The sequence below is a fragment of the Petromyzon marinus genome, unplaced genomic scaffold (assembly GCF_048934315.1).
Source record: "Petromyzon marinus isolate PM22_M1 ecotype Great Lakes invasive population unplaced genomic scaffold, UKy_Petmar_22M1.pri1.0 PM_G_Scaffold_35, whole genome shotgun sequence".
Classification (NCBI taxonomy): Eukaryota; Metazoa; Chordata; class Hyperoartia; order Petromyzontiformes; family Petromyzontidae; genus Petromyzon; species Petromyzon marinus.
In genome coordinates this window covers 1979256-1997003 of record NW_027422928.1, presented here as the reverse complement: position 1 = coordinate 1997003, position 17748 = coordinate 1979256, and the positions used below count along the sequence as shown (strand labels likewise).

Sequence of the window (17748 nt, the reverse complement as noted above, 5' to 3'; positions counted from 1 at the left end):
GTAGTGTGAGGCTGTGTGTGTTTAGTGTGAGGCTGTGTGTGTACTGTGAGGCTGTGTGTGTGTGTTGTGAGGCTGTGTGTAGTGTGAGGCTGTGTGTGGTGTAAGGCTGTGTGTGCAGTGTGAGGCTGTGTGTTGCCCTGGCTTGCCCTGGCTTGCCCCGGCAACGTCACGTGGTGTGCTTCGTCACTGCTGCTGCTGCCACCACAACACGCTTAGGGCTTTAAGGCTTTTCTGTTTATTATTAATCTGTCATTTTCCATGATTAGTCTGTGGTTTTAATTATTAATCATTGTTCATTATGAGTCTGTCATTAGTCTGTCATTTTTCATTATTAACCTAATTTGTGTGTATTATTAATCTGTCATTTTTCATTATTAACCTAATTTTTGTTTATTATTAATCTGTCATTTTACGACGGCAAAAACGTGGTAGTCACGGCGACATTTGTCATCAGTGTTGTGAGTAGCCCGCAGTGAGAGCACGACTACACACACACAGACATACACAGACACACAGGTTGTGTGTCTGTGTGTGTGTGTGGGGTGAGGTTGCACAAGAGACACACACACAGACACACAGAGACACACACAGAAACACAGGTTGTGGGTGTGGGGTGAGGTTGCACAAGAGACACACACAGACACACACAGAGACACACACAGACACACAGGTTGTGTGTGTGGGGTGAGGTTGCACAAGAGACGCACACACAGACACACACAGAGACACACACAGACACACAGGTTGTGTGTGTGTGTGGGGTAAGGTTGCACCACAGACACACACAGAGACACAGACACACACAGACACACACAGACACACAGAGGTGGTTGTGTGTGTGGGGTGAGGTTGCACCAGAGACACACACGCACAGACACACACACAGACACACACACAGACACACAGAGAGACACACACACAGACACACAGAGGTTGTTGTGTGTGTGTGTGGGGTGAGGTTGCACCAGAGACACACACACAGACACACACACAGACACACACACAGATACACACACAGACACACAGAGAGACACACACACAGACACACAGAGGTTGTTGTGTGTATGTGTGGGGTAAGGTTGCACCAAAGACACACACAGACACACACACACAGAGACACAGGTTGTTGTGTGTGTGTGTCTGTGTGTGTGTGTCTGTGTGTATCTGTGTTTGTGTATCTGTGTGTGTGTCTGTGTGTGTGTGTCTGTGTGTGTGTCTGTGTGTGTGTGTGTCTCTGTGTGTGTGTGTGTGTCTGTGTGTGTGTGTATGTGTGTGTGTCTCTGTGTGTCTGTATGTGTCTGTCTCTGTGTGTGTGTTAAGGTTGCACCATGTCGAGCCCATTGAAGCTGATCGTGAGCGCCGATTCCAACCGTGGGGGGCGGCGCTACATGGAGAACATCACAGAGGTGGGCGGAGTCTCTGTGTGTGTGTGTCTGTGTGTCTGTGTGTGTGTGTCTGTGTGTCTCTGTGTGTCTGTGTGTGTCTGTGTGTGTCTCTGTGTGTGTGTGTCTGTGTGTGTGTCTCTGTGTGCCGGACGGGCAACTCTGTCGTGGACAGTGCTGTGGGGGGAGATCCAATTTTGAGTGGCTCCTCCCCTCATGGCATATGTGTCCACCACAGGGGCTAAACGGGGGCTCTGGACAGGTGCGAGGGGCTGGTAACCCCTCCACCTTCAATTAATTACCACGAAACCACGAATTAAACTGAAATATGTAACTAATAAGCTTGTGCCGGAGGCCCCGGGGGGCCAGGCGTCTATGACGTCTCCTGGCCAAACCCCAATTGGCGGAGCCAGGAGATTGAATACCTACCTTCGGGGCTACTCCAGAAACAATGAAAAGCCACTACGGGTGGCCACGTGGAATGTTCGAACGCTCACTGCAGATGAGAGGCTGCCACTCCTCTGTCGGAAGCTGGACCGGTACCGCCTGGATCTATATGGCATTCAGGAGGTCCGGTGGACCGGCTCTGGCTCCTGCCACCATGAGGGGTGGACAGTCCTCTACTCGGGGCAGCAGACTGCCAAACAACAGGGTGTGGGTCTTCTTTTGAACAAAATAATGAAGGGGGCGTGGGAGCGTGGCGGTGAGGTGTGGGAAGCTGTAAGCCCCAGGCTACTTTGGGCTCGCCTTCCCATCAACCGGAGGCAAGGAATGGTGGTCGTGGTTACTTATGCCCCCACCGAAGATGAACATCCGTGGAGGGATGCAGGCAAAGCCGATGAGTCAGATGCCTTCTATGACATCCTGTCACAGGTGCTGGCTAAAGTGGCCCCTCGGGATAGAGTCATCATGTTGGGTGACTTCAATGCCTGAGTTGGTCATTATACTGCACCTGGTCTGGAGTGATTGGAGGGCATGGGCCAGATCAGCTCAATAACAACGGTAGGAGGCTGCTAGATTTTTGTGCAGCCCATGGGCTTGTAATTACCAACACGCTGTTCCGGCATCGGCGCATCCACACAACATCATGGATGCATGCCGGGTCCAAGCAAGAACATCTGCTGGACTACATAGTGACGGACCAGCGAATGCGAGCCCATGTCCTTGACACCAGGACCTACCGTGGAGCTGATCTGCCCTCTGACCATCGACTAGTCATCTGTAAGATGCGCCTGCCATTCTTCCACTCCGGTGGTGGGTGTACACCCAGGACCCCATTCCAACATAAAGTGGCCTGGTCTCAGTTATCTGATGAAAGTTGCAAGCGAGAATTTCATCATCGCTTGCGGCTGGGATTGGCATCGTCCCCGATTCCTCCTGATGTCGAGGGTAAATGGGCGAGGTTTAGGACTGTGACTCATGCAGCTGCAATGGCTGCTTTGGGTACGCGGTCCAGACCTCCCCAGAGACCCTGGCTGACAGAGGAGGTGTTCAGGATGGTTGAGAAAAAGCGACAGGCCCACTATCATCGGCTACAGAATCCCACGTCAGAGAATGAGGAGGCTTACCGCAGCCTTCGCTCGGAGGTTCGGAGAGCCGTGAGGCGCTGCAAGGATGGGTGGTGGTCGCGGGTTGCTGAGGAGATGGAGTCTGCCTCAGTGGCCCGTGATCACAAATCTCTATTTAACTCCATCAAAAAAGTAACCTGCAGCGCCACACCTATTACCATCATTAGGGGAAAAAACGGTGATCCAATCTCCGACCCCCAGGAACAGGTTCGCAGATTTGCTGAGCATTTCTGTGAGGTCCTGGGGGAGGGAAAATCCCTCAGCCAGGAAAACATCGTGGCACAAAGTGAGGATGACCCTGCTGAGGCTGCGGTTCCTCAAATATTGGAAGAAGTCACCCCCTGTGAGTGGCTGGCTGAGGTGCCATCTGCGATCCGGAGTCTGAGACCAGGAAAGGCAGCGGACAGAGATGATCTCCCAAGCGAAATGCTGAGGGAGGGTGGCGTTTGTGCACAGACTGCCCTATATGACATCATAACAACAGTCTGGACCACTGGACGGGTTCCGCAGGATTGGAAGGATGCCCTGGTGGTCCCCCTTTTTAAGAAGGGGGACCGCACAGACTGTAACAACTACAGGGCCATCTCACTCCTCAGTGTGCCGGGAAAGGTCCTGGCAAGGATTATTCAGCATCGCCTTGCCAGGCACGCTGAGGAGAGGCTTGCGGAGCCCCAATGCGGTTTCAGGAAAGGGCGGTCCTGCACAGATGCCATATTTTCTGTCCGTCTGCTACAGCAGAGGTGTAGGGAATTCCAACAAGACCTACATCTCTGCTTTATTGACCTGGTCAAGGCCTATGATACCATCAGTAGGCCTGGGCTCTGGGTCGTTCTTCGTGCTTTTGGAGTACCTGACCCTCTGCTCACGATCATTAAGGACCTTCATGATGGTGATCGGGCCCGGGTAAAACTACGTGGCCGGGAGTCAGAGCCATTCCCTGTACACCTTGGGGTGCGACAGGGATGTCCTCTGGCTCCCACATTATTTAACATCTATTTTGACCACGTAGTTCATGAAGCCTTCAATAGCTGTACCGGGGGAATCTCCATATGGTACAGATATAATGGGAGGCTAATCGATGCCCGGGTGCGGTCAAGGGATGGCTCCCTATTGCTCAACCACGTTATGTATGCTGATGATTTGGTAATAGCTGCTCAGTCAGAGGAGGAGTTGGTGACGCTGCTGCTGAGACTGGAGCGTGCCACTAAGAGGTGTGGCCTTACCATCAGCCCCACCAAAACTAAGCACCTGCCTGGGTATTTTGTACCATCGGACACTCCACCCCCACAACGCCCAATCGGTGATGGGGCAGTTGTGGAGAGAGTGGAGAGTTTCCCATACCTGGGCAGTGTGCTTATGACTGGCTCCAGTTTAACAGCAGAGGTCTCACTCCGAATCAGTCGAGCGGCAATATCTTTTCATCGGTTGCGTAACGCTGTGTGGAAACTACCTGGTCTGTCGCTCCGCACTAAGCTTCAGATCTTCTCGGCCACGGTCATTCCCTCCCTTCTCTACGCTTGTGAAAGGTGGACCCCACTAGTGGAACATCTTCGCCGGTTAGAAACATTTAGGCTGGCCTGCCTACGATCCATCCTGGGTTTAACCAGACTGGATTGTGTGAGGAGCTCACAAATCCTTGAAAGATCTGTGCAGGGTCCCATCGGTGAGCTCCTCCGGCAGGCAAGGCTGCGATGGCTGGGTCATGTAGCCCGCATGCCCAGCCACCGCATGCCGAAACAGCTTTTGTTTGGCCGGATTGAGGGGGCTAAGCGGGCGCGGCACGGGCTAGAGAAGAGATGGAGTGATGTGGTACAGGAGGACGTGGAGCTGAGTGGACTTGCCGATGACTGGTACCAGCGGTGTCAAGATCGGCCTCTGTGGAGGAGGCTCGTGAAGGATGCTACTGGGCAGTTGGAGGCAGTCGCCCTCCAACAACAACGGAGGGCGGAGGAGCGACGCTCACAACAACGAGCGGAGCGCCGGGTGGCTAAAGCACAGCAGGTTGGCACAGTAGGGGCACAGGTGGTGCATCAGCCAGTCATCTCAGTCAGTCGACCCGTGGCACCTGGGTCTGCCCAGTGACCTCCTGCCAGCGGGCGTTCGACACTTCACGTGGCCTCACGGTGCACATAGCCTGGCACAAGCGTCGTGGTGACATCACGGCCACTTAGTGGCGAATGGCGGTTGTTGTTGTTGCTGTGTGTGTATGTGTGTGTGTCTGTGTGTGTCTGTGTGTATGTGTGTATGTGTGTGTGTGTCTGTGTGTGTCTGTGTGTATGTGTGTGTGTGTCTGTGTGTGTGTGTCTGTCTCGTGGGGAGCGATAGTGTAGCGGTTAGCGCGCTGCGCTATGAACCTGGCGACCCGGGTTCAATTCCCCCTCACGGCCAACACCAGTGACCATTATATGAACCGGTCCCGGGCCTCCCCTAGGTCGACTCAGCCTCAAATGAGTACCTGGTGCGGTGTGTAAACATTGCCACTAGGGAGACAAAGGCGGTCGGGCGTGGTGCTGGCCACCCACCCCCTCGTGTACCGTTCAGGCCTTCATAGGTGGTGCTGCTACTTGCTAACAACACTTGCCCCAACAGTCTGTTAAGGCTACACGGGGGATCTTTGTCTTTGTATCACCACCCAGGAGTCACGGAGCTTTTGAGGCTCCGAGCCACGTGGGAATCCACAACAGCGTGAGGCGGTGCCACTCACAGGTGAGACTCGGGGATATGTGATTTCTAATCGATAGCCATCCGTCGGTTAACCCATCGCAACTGCTGAGTCTGTCACGCGACTTCCTCCTTCCAGCGAGCCTTTGATGCTTCACGTGGCCTCAAAGTGTACACAGTGTGTACGTATACACAATAATGTCCACGTTGTTGTTGCTGAGTTCACGCACTCAAGGGAGGGGGCAATGGAAAATGAATCTGAATCAACTTAAACTCCATCCCCATGACCTCATGAAGTGCCAGCGGGAGGTGTACCTCGCTAGTGACGTCATGTCACCAAAGTATTCACACTCCCCCAACCCCCATCCACCGCGCCCTTGAGTGTGACGTCACCTCCGCTTGGGTCACTGCCGATATCAATCCAGTGCCAATCCTTATTTGGGCAAAGCTACGCCCAGTGACTGGCGGTACATTAACATAATGTATTCGTCGAAACCGTCGAGAGTTTATTGCGACGGGTTCAGCAGCCACGCCCCATCCCTCGACATATGGGCCGGACTCATTAACATAATTTATTCAGTTACAGCCGCTCATTGTGGGAGGGGCGCGTCTCTTAACCCGGAAGTGACGTCATGTTACCAGCTTACCCGCGTGACGTCAGGAGGCTGCCGATCCACACTTGCACTGAAATCCGAGGTGAGAAATTCTCATGGTTGTGGTGGTGGTTGTTGTTGTTTACCAAGGTAGAGCCTCTCTCTCTCGTAGGGATGTCAGTTGAGTAGCAGCGAGCATGGGAATCGATGTCCAGGTTGGAACTTTACAACGCGGGGCCTAGCCACGCGGGCCTTGCCTCCTGCCCTCGCCTGATTGCGTTTACTTTAATTATCTCGCTTAAGTTTAATTTGTCTTCACCCGGCTCGCCACTTTGTAACTTTGTTTTATTGTCAATATTCACGCAGTTTTTATTTTCTTTTGTTAGCAGGCCAAGCCCGCTTGAGCTGCTATACCGCTCTTGTTATCAGAAGCGACCTGCCCACAACAACACAAGGTGAGGCTTTGTCAACGTGTGTGAATGTTTTGACTTAAAACTTTGGTGACTGCAGGAATTAATATTCTTGGTTCTTTCGGTAAAGTCACGTAGATAGAAAATAAAATAAGAATAAAATTAAATGAATAATTGAAAATAAATAAAAAAACCCACGAGGTTTTGATCGCAACACAAGTGGTCTTTATCTTATTAAATTTAATCTGTTATTTTTATTTTCTATCTACGTGACTTTACTGAAATAACCAACAATACGTGTGTCAATGTATCTATCGGTCAAAGACGCTAAGCGCGTGCCGCTGTTGACTCTGAATGTGTGGAGGGGAACACGTTCACCACGGGGAGAGAGACAGAGACACGGATAGCCTCGGCTATGTTGATTGATCCTCGATTCATTACTTGGTGGAGTGAGGAAGAATTGATGCTGAGCAGATGAAGGTAGCCAGGCATGGTTCTGGTCACACTGCCACCTGTTTACTCATGGCAGTGTTTGACAGTGTCAAGTTTGTGTTTGCAGTAAAGTCTATTAACTCTGTTGAACACGAGGTTATATCAAAACAATAGTTTATTTTAGTTTTCCTCTGGAACTTTATACGAATGGAAACAGGAGGTGAACACAGCACACACATTCAGCTGAAGTCGGAACTGTTCATCCCCGGCATTCAAGGACATATGAGCATGGACTCACACCTGAGTTGCGATTGAACGTTAATTTATGCATTTCTGCACAACACAAATAGTATTGTTTTCAACACCCTTTGCTATGTCAGCTGAATTTAGCTTTCATAAATATTCATCTTTTAGTCAGACAGCCAAATTTGTGTGCTTAGAGTTTTGAGTTAACATTCATCTTGAAGATATGAAGGCTTCCAGGAATATTAATGGCATTTTCCCTCTCATTGTGTGCCATAACAGCCCGTGGAGAGAAACCCTTCAGGTGCAGTGTGTGCGTGAAGGCGTTTGCACGTTCATCAAATCTGATAAATTTGGGAAACTTTTTCACTACATCATGAATATATTAATAAGTATAGACGTGTAAGTCACGTGTGCATTCCTCTGTACCTGACGTGTAGATGGTGTGGATATTCTTTTTTTCTGTCTGCAGCTGACGATTCCTCTGCAGAATTGGTCTGATGGTGCAAAGGCACTCAGCGCAGCTCGGTACGACAAGTCAACAATGCGACCAGCGTGCAAACAGCACGGACCGGACTGGAAATTTGACACGGCACCAGAGAACTCGCACAGGAGAGAAACCCTTCAAATGTACTGTGTGTAACAAGGCATTTGCATGGCCATCAGTTTTTCAGAACCACCAGAGAACACGCACGGGAGAGAAACCCTTCAGGTGCACGATGTGCGGGATGGCGTTTACACAGTCATGTAATCTTGTAATACACCAGAGAACACACACGGGAGAGAAACCCTTCAAGTGCAGTGTGTGTGGGAAGACATTTTCAGATTCATCTGCTCTTGTAAAACACCAGAGAACACACACGGGAGAGAAACCCTTCAGGTGCAGTGTGTGTGGGATGGCGTTTACACAGTCATATAATCTCGTATTACACCAGAGAACACACACGGGAGAGAAACCCTTCAAGTGCAGTGCGTGCGTGAAGGCATTTGCACATTCATCAAATCTTCAAGTACACCAGAGAACACAGAAGCATCAGAAGATCCACAAGGAGTGGAGTCTGAAATCAGCTTGTGAAAGTCAAAGTGCCACAATGAGCCCATCCCTCATGAAACAAGAACCGGATGAAAATCCCAGCTTAGACACTTTTAAGGTATAAAGGTGAAATATGAAGAGGTGAAGCTGAAATATGAAGAGGTGAAGGTGAAATGTGAAGAAGTGATGAGCGAAGAAGTGAAGGTAAAATGTGAAGATGAAGATTCAACTCCAAAATGGGACATTAACATCGTGAAGCAGGAGGAGAATTCTGACTGAGGCAGAGCGAGGCAACTCCCAGCAGTTTGTGGAAGTGGAGGTGTGGGTGGACTTGCTCCTAGACAATACAAAGTCAAGTGGAGACCCAGTAGATGTGTAAGCCAAAGACGATGTCGCTACAATAGATGCACCTTTGTCACAGGCCTTTAATGATTAGAACGTGAAGTTGAACACTCATTTCTTAGGTTCATCCTGCAGAGTAAGGGCGGCCAGTCTTTGTGGGCCCGTGGGTTGGGTAGATCTCTAACCAGGAGCAAGAGCCAATAAGCTCCCAAGCATTCATGGTGCTTGCTTAACCACCTCAGCAACTCGGAGTTTTGTGTCGTACCTCGTCTGAAACACTCGAAGAGCATCCCCAAGTAGCAGCTGCCCCTGTGTGGCACAAGGTGGTGGCCCTGCACCGGCCTGCATGTGGACAAGAGCCTGTCAGTAGGGGGCGATGATTGATGTGTCATCTCAGTTGTGTAGTTTGTAGGTAATGTTTAGAATTTGCTACATTTTCACTCAGACGCCAGCATGCAATGGCCTCGTTTTGAATGACACAATAGTATGTTTTACATACACTCTGAAGCAGACTGCACCTTTTTTTTCAAAGTTTGTTAATACGATGTAATGTTACGCAGTATATTTCACTGCAGTAATCCAATTTTGTTAATATGCCTGTCAATAATTTAGAATGTATACTTGTCTGGTTTTGTGCATACTTGTAACATTTGATCTGTAAGGGTCAAATATTGAATAAGTGATGTTAGGACAAAGTGTGTGTGTGTTTGGAAGTAACCTGTACAGAGAACTCAGGTGAGACCCGTTGTTCTTGTGATACAGGTCAAACGGTGTTTTTGTGTTCCACGAAGCATCTGGAGCAACTCATTGTCTTTGAAATAGGTAGTACGCTCGGATCATTCATCAGTTACAAGGTATACCACTTAAAGGTTACACGTATAGGAGGAGGTACATTCTCTACAACACAAATTGTAGTTTTGTGTTACGTGTTGACGTAGATTTTGTCTAACTGGGACTAGAAATGCTCCTTGCTGATTAACGTCTGGATGTTCGTTACCTATCGGTTGAAGCAAACCCCACTGCTGTTGTTGAGACGCTGTGCACCATTTAATGGTCCAACACATTGACGGCCTTCAGGCCAGGAAAGTCACAACATTTGCACACGAAGGACGCATTCACGCAAGTACCCCATGCTCCGTTTTGAAGTTTTAAAATGAAACATCTTTGAATTGTGTTGTGTTTTGAATTAGATAATTTGTATTTCTTCATTAAAAGCTTGTTTCAATTTACATCTGGAAGACTTCATTGAAAAGGACATTTCGTGTGAATTTTCTCTCGTCATTAAGTAGATGGCCTTGCCGGGGGTTCGGTTCAATGCGGACACAAACAGTGAACACAGACACAGTGTACACACACAATGTACACACACAGTTTATACACTGTACACACAATGTACAGACAGTGTACACAGACAGTGTACACACACACAGTGTACACAGTGTACACACAGTGTACACACACACTGTATACACAAAGTGTACACACACAGTGTACACACACAGTGTACACACACAGTGTATACACAGTGTACACACACAGTGAACACACAGTGTACACACACAGTGTCTGTATACTGTACACACACAGTGTATACACAGTGTACACACACGCACAGTGCACACACACAGTGTACACACACAGGGTACACACACACAGTGTACACACAGTGTACACACACACAGTGTACACACACTGTACACACAGTGTACAAACATACAGTGTACACACACACAGTGACACATACACACAGTGACACACACAGTGACACAGTGACACACAGCGACACAGTGACACAGTGTACACACACAGTGTACACACACACAGTGTATACGAACAGTGTACACACAGTGTATACAAATAGTGTACACACAGTGTACACACACAGTGTACATACACAGTGTGCACACACAGTGTACACAAACTGTACACACAGTGTACACACACAATGTACACACACAGTGTACACACACACAGTGTACAAACACGCAGTGTACACACACAGTGTATACACACAGTGTACACACACGCAGTGTACACACACAGTGTATACACAGTGTACACACACAGTGTACACACACACACAGGGTATACACAGTGTACACACACACAGTGTACACACGGTGTACATACAGTGGATACACCCAGTGTACACACACAGGGTACACACACAGTGTATATATACACACAGAGTGTACACACACAGTGACAGTGACAAGCACACTGACACAGTGACACGCACACAGTGACACAATGACACACACAGCGACACACAGTGACACAGTGTATACACACAGTGTACACACACACAGTGTACACACACACAGTGTATACACAATAATGTCCACGTTGTTGTTGCTGAGCTCACACACCCAAGGGAGGAAGCAAAGGAAAATGAATCTAAATCAACTTAAACTCCAACTGTGTGACGTCACCACTCTGCATTACCTCATCGGCGTGAAACGTCAGGGGGAGGTGTACCTCGCTAGGACGTCATGTCACCAAGGTATTCACCCCTCCCCCGTCCACCGCGCTCTTGAGCGTGACGTCACCTCCGCCCGTGTCACTGCCGATATCGTTCCAGTGGCAATCCTTATTTGGGCAAAGCCACGCCCAGTGACTGGTGGCTCATTAACATAATGTGTCCGTTAAAGCCGTTGCGAGTTTATTGCGACGGGTTCAGCGCCCACGCCCCCATCCCTCGACTTATGGGCCGGCCTCTTTAACATAATTTATTCAGTTACGGAGCCGCTCGTGGGAGGAAAGTGACGTCACACTACTTCCTGCTGTCGCGAGGTAACAGGAAGCTGCCCTGTGCGCGCTTGCACTGAAATCCGAGGTGAGAAATTCTCATCGTTGTGGTGGTGGTGGTTGTGGTGGTTGTTGTTGTTGTTTACCAAGGTAGAGCCTCTCTCTCGTAGGGATGTCAGTTGAGTAGCAGCGAGCATGGGAATCGATGTCCAGGTTGGAACTTTACAACGCGGGGCCTAGCCACGCGGGGCCTTGCCTCCTGCCCTCACCTGATTGCATTCACTTTAATTATCTCGCTTTAAGTTTAATTTGTCTTCACCCGGCTCGCCACTTTGAAACTTTGTTTTATTGTCAATATTCACGCAGTTTTTATTTTCTTTTGTTAGCAGGCCAAGCCCGCTTGAGCTGCTATACCGCTCTTGTTATCAGAAGCGACCTGCCCACAACAACACAAGGTGAGGCTTTGTCAACGTGTGTGAATGTTTTGACTTAAAACTTTGGTGACTGTAGGAATTAATATTCTTGGTTTATTCGGTAAAGTCACGTAGATAGAAAATAAAATAATAAAAATAAATGAAAAATAATTTTTTTAAAATAAAGCAAAAAACCCCCGACGTTTCGATCTCAACACAAGTGGTCTTTATCTTTATTAAATTTAATCTGTTATTTTTATTTTCTATCTACGTGACTTAACTGAAAGAACCAACAATACGTGCGTCAATGTCTATCGGTCAAAGTCGCTAAGCGCGTGCCGCTGTTGACTCTGAATGTGTGGAGGGGAACACCTTCACCACGGGGAGAGAGAGAGACAGAGACACGGATAGCCTCGGCTATGTTGATTGATCCTCGATTCATTACTTGGTGGAGTGAGGAAGAATTAATGCTGAGCAGATGAAGGTGGCCAGGCATGGTTCTGGTCACACCACCACCTGTTTACCCATGGCAGTGTGTGACAGTGTCAAATTTGTGTTTGCAGTAAAGTCTATTAACTCTGTTGAACACGAGGATATATAAAAACAATAGTTTATTTTTGTTTTCCTCTGGAACTCTTTATACGAATGGAAACAGGAGGTGAACACAGCACACACATGCAGCTGAAGTCGGATCTGTTCATCCCCAGCATTCAAGGACATCTGAGCCTGGATTCACACCTGAGTTGCGATTGAACGTTTATTAATGCATTTTTGCATAACAGAAATAGTATTGTTTTCAACACCCTTTGCTATGTCAGCTGAATTTATCTTTCCTAAATATTCCTTTTATAGTCAGCCGAAATTGTGTGGGTTAATTTTCATTTTGAAGATATGAAGGCTTCCAGGCATATTAATGACATTTCCCCTCTCACTGTGTGCCATAGCAGCCCGTGGAGAGAAACCCTTCAGGTGCACTCTGTGCGGGAAGGCATTTGCACGTTCATCAAATCTGATGAATTTGAGAAACTTTTCATTACATCATGAATATATTAATAAGTATAGACGTGTAAGTCACGTGTGCATTCCTCTGTGCCTGACGTGTAGATGGTGTGGATATTCTTTTTTTCTGTCTGCAGCTGACGCTTCCTCTGCAGAATTGGTCTGATGGAGCAAAGGCACTCAGCGCAGCTCGGTACGACAAGTCAACAATGCGACCAGCGTGCATACAGCACGGACCGGACTGGAAATTTGACACGGCACCAGAGAAGTCACACAGGAGAGAAACCCTTCAAATGTACTGTGTGTAACAAGGCATTTGCATGGCCATCAGTTTTTCAGAACCACCAGAGAACACACACGGGAGAGAAACCCTTCAAGTGCACTGTGTGTGGGAAGGCATTTTCAGATTTATCTACTCTTAAAAAAACACCAGAGAACACACACAGGAGAGAAACCCTTCAAGTGCAGTGTGTGCGTGAAGGCGTTTACACAGTCATGTAATCTTGTAACACACCAGAGAACACATACGGGAGAGAAACCCTTCAAGTGCAGTGTGTGTGCGAAGACATTTTCAGATTCATCTGCTCTTAAAAAACACCAGAGAACACATACGGGAGAGAAACCCTTCAAATGCACTGTGTGTGGGAAGGCATTTTCAGATTCATCTACTCTTAAAAAACACCAGAGAACACACACAGGAGAGAAACCCTTCAGGTGCAGTGTGTGTGGGAAGACATTTTCAGATTCATATAATCTTGTAACACACCAGAGAACACACACGGAAGAGAAACCCTTCAGGTGCACTCTGTGCGGGAAGGCGTTTGCACAGTCACCACATCTTAAAGTACACCAGAGAACACACACGGGAGAGAAACCCTTCAAGTGCAGTGTGTGCGTGAAGGCGTTTGCACATTCATCTGCTCTTGTAAAACACCAGAGAACACACGGGAGAGAAACCCTTCATGTGCACAATGTGCGGGATGGCGTTTACACAGTCATCAACTTTTCGAAGACACCAGAGAACACAAAAGCATCGGAAGATCCACAAGGAGCGGAGTCGGAGTCTGAAATCAGCTTGTGAAAGTCAAAGTGCCGCAATAATCCCATCCCTCATGAAACAAGAACCGGACGAAAATCTCAGCTTGGACACTTTTAAAGGTATCGAGGTGAAATATGAAGATGTGATGGTGAAATATGAAGAGGTGAAGGTGAAATGTGAAGAAGTGATGAGCGAAGAAGTGAAGGTAAAAAGTGAAGATGAAGATTCAACTCCAAAATGGGACCTTCACATCGTAAAGCAGGAGGAGAATTCTGACTGTGAATCAGAGTGAGGCAACTCCCAGCAGTTTGTGGAAGTGGAGGTGTGGGTGGACTTGCTCCTAGACAATACAAAGTCAAGTGGAGACCCGGTAGATGTGTAAGCCAGAGACGATGTCGCTACAATATATGCACTTTTGTCACAGGCCTTTAATGACAAGAACGTGAATTTGGACACTCAATTCCTAGGTTCAACCTGCAGAGTAAGGGCGGCCAGTCTTTGTGGGCCCGTGGGTTGGGTAGACCTCTAACCAGGAGCAAGAGCGAATAAACTCCCAAGCATTCACTATGTTATAATAATTGCTTTTACACGGTGCTTGCTTAATCGCCTCAGCAACTCGGAGTTTTGTGTTGTACCTCGCCTGAAACACTCGAAGAGCATCCCCAAGTAGCAGCTGCCCCTGTGTGGCACAAGGTGGTGGCCCTGCACCGGCCTGCATGTGGACAAGAGCCTGTCAGTAGGGGGCGATGATTGATGTGTCATCTCCATCTACTCCACCTCCATCTACTCCACCTCCATCTACTCCACCTCCTGCACCTTCATCTACTCCACCTCCATCTGCTCCACCTCCATCCACTCCACCTCCATCCACTCCACCTCCATCTACTCCACCTCCATCTACACGTAGACACACAGACACACAGACACACGGAGACACACGTAGACACACACAAACACAGACACACAGACACACGTAGACACACACAGACACACAGACACACAGACACACGTAGACACACACAGACATGTAGACACACAGACACACACAGACACGTAGACACACGTAGACAACAACAACCGCCATTCGCCACTAAGTGCCGGTGACGTCACCATGATGCTTGTGCACCCTGAGGCCACGTGAAGTGTCGAACGCCCGCTGGCAGGAGGTCACGGGGCAGACCCAGGTGCCACGGGTCGACTGACTGAGATGACTGGCTGATGCACCACCTGTGCCCCCTACTGTGCCAACCTGCTGTGCTTTAGCCACCCGGCACTCCGCTCGTTGTTGTGAGCGTCGCTCCTCCGCCCTCCATTGTTGTTGGAGGGCGACTACCTCCAACTGCCCAGTAGCGTCCTTCACGAGCCTCCTCCACAGAGGCCGATCTTGACACCGCTGGTACCAGTCATCGGCAAGTCCACTCAGTTCCACGTCCTCCTGTACCACATCACTCCATCTCTTCTCTAGCCCGTGCCGCGCCCGCTTAGCCCCCTCAATCCGGCCGAACAAAAGCTGTTTCGGCATGCGGTGGCTGGGCATGCGGGCTACATGACCCAGCCATTGCAGCCTTGCCCGCCGGAGCTCACCGATGGGACCTTGCCCAGATCTTTCAAGGATTTGTGAGCTCCTCACACAATCCAGTCTGGTTAAACCCAGGATGGATCGTAGGCAGGCCAGCCTAAATGTTTTTAACCGGCGAAGATGTTCCATTAGGGGGGTCCATGTTTCGCAAGCGTAGAGAAGGGACCGAATGACCGTGGCCGAGAAGACCTGAAGCTTAGTGCGGAGCGACAGACCAGGTAGCTTCCACACAGCGTTACGCAACCGATGAAAAGATATTGCCGCTCGACTGATTCGGAGTGAGACCTCTGCTGTTAACCTTGAGCCGGTCATAAGCACACTGCCCAGGTATGGGAAACTCTCCACTCTCTCCACAACTGCCCCATCACCGATTGGGAGTTGTGGGGGTGGAGTGTCCGATGGTACAAAATACCCAGGCAGGTGCTTAGTTTTGGTGGGGCTGATGGTAAGGCCCCACCTCTTAGTGGCACGCTCCAGTCTCAGCAGCAGCGTCTCCAACTCCTCCTCTGAATGAGCAGCTATTACCAAATCATCAGCATACATAACGTGGTTGAGCAATAGGGAGCCATCCCTTGACCGCACCCGGGCATCGATCAGCATCCCATTATATCTGTACCATATGGAGATTCCCCCGGTACAGCTATTGAAGGCTTCACGAACTACGTGGTCAAAATAGATGTTAAACAATGTGGGAGCCAGAGGACATCCCTGTCGCACCCCAAGGTGTACAGGGAATGGCTCTGACTCCCGGCCACGTAGTTTTACCCGGGTCCGCTCACCATCATGAAGGTCCTTAATGATCGTGAGCAGAGGGTCAGGTACTCCAAAAGCACGAAGAACAACCCAGAGCCCAGGCCTACTGATGGTATCATAGGCCTTGACCAGGTCAATAAAGCAGAGATGTAGGTCTTGTTGGAATTCCCTACACCTCTGCTGTAGCAGACGGACAGAAAATATGGCATCTGTGCAGGACCGCCCTTTCCTGAAACCGCATTGGGGCTCCGCAAGCCTCTCCTCAGCGTAACTGGCAAGGCGATGCTGAATAATCCTTGCCAGGACCTTTCCCGGCACACTGAGGAGTGAGATACCCCTTTAGTTACAGTCTGTGCGGTCCCCCCTTCTTAAAAAGGGGGACCACCAGGGCATCCTTCCAATCCTGTGGAACCCATCCAGTGGTCCAGACCGTTGTTATGATGTCATATAGGGCAGTCTGTGCACAAACGCCACCCTCCCTCAGCATTTCGCTTGGGAGATCATCTCTGCCCGCTGCCTTTCCTGGTCTCAGACTCCGGATTGCCTTCAGTACTTCCTCAACAGATGGCACCTCAGCCAGCCACTCACAGGGGGTGACTTCTTCCAATATTTGAGGCACCGCAGCCTCAGCAGGGTCATCCTCACTTTGTGCCACGATGTTTTCCTGGCTGAGGGATTTTCCGTCCCCCAGGACCTCACAGAAATGCTCAGCAAATCTGCAAACCTGTTCCTGGGGGTCGGAGATTGGATCACCGTTTTTTCCCCTAATGATGGTAATAGGTGTGGCGCTGCAGGTTACTTTTTTGATGGAGTTAAATAGAGATTTGTGATCACGGGCCACTGAGGCAGACTCCATCTCCTCAGCAACCCGCAACCACCACCCATCCTTGCAGCGCCTCACGGCTCTCCGAACCTCCGAGCGAAGGCTGCGGTAAGCCTCCTCATTCTCTGACGTGGGATTCTGTAGCCGATGACAGTGGGCCTGTCGCTTTTTCTCAACCATCCTGAACACCTCCTCTGTCAGCCAGGGTCTCTGGGGAGGTCTGGACCGCATACCCAAAGCAGCCATTGCAGCTGCATGAGTCACACTCCTAAACCTCGCCCATTTACCCTCGACATCAGGAGGAGTCGGGGACGATGCCAATCCCAGCCGCAAGCGATGATGAAATTCTCGCTTGCAACTTTCATCAGATAACTGAGACCAGGCCACATTAGGTTGGAATGCGGTCCTGGGTGTACACCCACCACCGGAGTGGAAGAATGGCAGGCGCATCTTACAGATGACTAGTCGATGGTCAGAGGGCAGATCAGCTCCACGGTAGGTCCTGGTGTCAAGGACATGGGCTCGCATCCGCTGGTCCGTCACTATGTAGTCCAGCAGATGTTCTTGCTTGGACCCGGCATGCATCCATGATGTTGTGTGGATGCGCCGATGCCGGAACAGCGTGTTGGTAATTACAAGTCCATGGGCTGCACAAAAATCTAGCAGCCTCCTACCGTTGTTATTGAGCTGATCTGGCCCATGCCCTCCAATCACTCCAGACCAGGTGCCA

The 17748-nt window shown here is 49.5% G+C and overlaps 1 long non-coding RNA gene across 1 annotated transcript; it reads left to right on the top strand.

Moving 5' to 3' along the window:
• The first annotated feature begins 315 nt into the window (after window positions 1–315).
• Window positions 316–5744, top strand: LOC142915773 (uncharacterized). The gene is made up of 3 exons (XR_012936095.1): window positions 316–458; window positions 1321–1406; window positions 5587–5744. It is a non-coding gene; the product is annotated as an uncharacterized LOC142915773 (long non-coding RNA).
• Window positions 5745–17748: the final 12004 nt, after the last annotated feature.